This window comes from Cebus imitator, unplaced genomic scaffold (assembly GCF_001604975.1).
Source record: "Cebus imitator isolate Cc_AM_T3 unplaced genomic scaffold, Cebus_imitator-1.0 Scaffold77, whole genome shotgun sequence".
NCBI classification, from domain to species: domain Eukaryota; kingdom Metazoa; phylum Chordata; class Mammalia; order Primates; family Cebidae; genus Cebus; species Cebus imitator.
This window is the reverse complement of record NW_016107392.1, coordinates 6416795-6419719: the sequence shown is the minus strand read 5'-3', so window position 1 is coordinate 6419719 and position 2925 is coordinate 6416795.

The following is a 2925-nucleotide window of genomic DNA, read 5'->3' as shown; positions in this document are numbered from 1 at the left end:
GTCCTGTAAAGATTAAGAACCACTGAACCTTTCTCATCTACATGATCCTGGCTATTGTTCTTAGGAATAGCAGGACACAATGTCAGCTTCAACCCAGGCTAGCTCCTCTAAACTGCATTCTTATCGGTGAAATGAAAATAATAGGGTCGCTATGGGGATTAAATGAGATGATACTCCAAAAGTGATCATTAATGATAAACCATGAGGTGTCTGCCACAAAGTGCCACTATTATAAATAAATAGTGGCCTGGAGGGACAGTTTATAAATACTGGTCCTTTAGCATTCCACTAACATTCACTGAGTGCCTGTTCTATGTAAAGGACCTGGTGAAAAAGATCTGCCTTCCAGTTTACTACGTAGTTGAAAGAACCACAAAAGATACAAAACATGATAGACCGAATGCCCTGAGAGAGGAATAAGTGCAGTGTTCTGGGAGCTGTAGAAGAGGTCTCAGTATCCATCGGAGGAAAGTGCTTATTGGCGTTCATATTTGGAGAGGGTTGAAAAGATGAACGAATGCAATCTAACACACACAGAAAATCAATACTACATGTACACATTTTATTCTTGATGACGTGGAAAGACCAGTTAGAAACACTGCAATCACTTCTACTACCCAGCAGATACTTAGCAGGAGGTTTCGAGACAGAGCACCTGTATCTTTTGTCCGGTCTGTTTACTATACATTGCGTGCTGGGCAGTCCTTATCTTTGTGTTCGCGAACAAAGTACACACACCCCTTTCCGAAATGAAGAGCCCAGGGACTCCGAGAGGGTTGGGAGCCCTCACGGCCAGACCACACAATGGGGGCCTCTTTACCGTAGTTCTCACCCCCTCTGCAGGCCCCAGTTTGCCAGGGTTCGACTTCTCGGGCCCTTTCGCTCCTCCTCTGGAGCCCCCAGGAGCGCAGCCACAGCCGGGTCGGGCGCCCTGCCTCCCTTCCCCACTCCCCTCCCTCCCCCCCAGCTTCCCTCCTCCTTCACCGGGAGCCGGAAAACCCGGAGCGAGCCAGCCCAGCCCGGCAGCGCATGCTCAGTAGCGAGCAGGTTCAGTTCGCTAGTAGGAAGCTCCAGCGCTACACCGGCGGCAGCGGCGGCGGCACCTCAGGGGAGCCAGATTCCCCAACAACGACCTCGGGTCCTTCCCCTTCCCCGCGAGACCCCCCCCCCAGCTCCGTCCCACCCGGGGGCTCTTGCGTTTCGGAGTCCCAACTGCGCGGAGCGGGCGCCGCGGCCAGAGCGTCCCTCCACACGTCCTCCCCCAGCCGCCAGCTCCGCCGCGGGGCCAGGCCGGACCCGGGAGTGCAGCCCCGGCAGGCGGCGGCGGCGGCGGCAGAGGGCCGCCCGGGGCGGCGCCGGCGGGCCAGGGAGGGGCGGGGGGCCTGGCCCCGGGGCGGTGGTGCGGGATGCCGCCGCCTCCGGGCCGCGTTCGTTCTCCACGGCTGGTACCCGTGTCGGGTGGGTGGCCGGGCGTGGGCCTCGCCCTTCAGCCCGGTCGCCAGGGCTAGCCCGGCTGTGCGGCTCCCGGAGGGGGCCGGGCCGTCCGGTGGGGCCGCGGCCCTGTTCCGCGCAGCGAGCTCGCCCTCTCGCGGCTCCCCGGCCGGGCCGCCGCCGCCCCTCTCCCCGCCCAGAGGCGCCCCGGGGGCACCATGCAGGCGCAGCAGCTGCCCTACGAGTTTTTCAGCGAGGAGAACGCGCCCAAGTGGCGAGGACTGCTGGTGCCTGCCCTGAAAAAGGTGAGGAGCACGCCGGACCCCGCTTCCCGGCCGCAGCCCCCCAGCGCGGGCGCCGGGCCGGCGCAGGGGAAGGGCTGGGGAGGCGGGGCGCGCGCGCAGGGCCGTTTTTTTTCCCGGTCTCGCCGCGTCTCCGAAAGGACGGCGCACACGGGGAGGTCCCCCACACGGCTGGCTCTCAGTGTTGACATCCACCCGGTGTGTGGGAAGGCCGCAGGGAGCCGCGGGCAGTTGGTCCAGATAATCCCACCCCTGAGAGGTGAACGCTTTGCCCTTTGATTCCGAGACAACGGTTGGAGAAGCCTCAGTTTTCAGTGGAGGTCAAAGCAGGCCACTTTTCCGCCTTCTCGGCCTTAGCCCGGAGCTGTTGTCAGCCTCCTGTTTTAGGTGTCCACTGGCTTGAGAATGCCTTGGCCGTAACGCTTGCTCTAAGGAATTGCGAGCTCGCCTGCCAGCAGGAACGTGGCCTGCTCTGCTCGTCCTCAGTAATCACTCTCCGTCCTCCTGATTTCCCCCGCTCCTCAGATTAACAGGGGCTGGTGCACATGCTACCAATTTCAGGAGGTTTGTTTTGTTTTTGCAGCGATCGAGATTCTTGGTGCTGTCACTTGGCTTGTTAAAAATTTTTAGTCTTTGTATGTTTAAGTTTGCTGTATTGTTATCTGAAGTTACATACCCCCGATCTGTGTTTTTAAATGTTTTAGTATAATTAGGAAATGTTGTTACATTTTTAAAGCTCCTAGAGCAGCGGTGTGACTACTAGACTATTTTTGTTTCCTTTTCTTCATTTACCTTTTCTACAAAGATTGCTTTACTCGTCTAAGAGTGTTTCTAAATCCCAGTTTCTTGCTGCTCAAAGAATGTTTCATGCTAACTAGTTAACATATAGTTTTGCTTCTACTATGAATGGAGATTAGGTTGTACCTTTTATGCTAAGCATTAAAAGATGTCTGATAGTTCTCAAAGGCCAGTAACTTTTACTTTCCCCTTTGCCCTGTTCTCCTCTTGTCCCTCTTGCTATCTTACAGTGGAAACTATTTGGTTTGTTAGGAGAATTTGCTTATATATTTCCGACTTAAGCTACCGACATTTTCTTCTTCAAGCGTCTGACTAGTCACAAACACCTATGTGATTTTTTTTTTTAAGAAAACCAAAAAGATGCCATATATCTTTTTTTTTCCTTTTTCTTTTT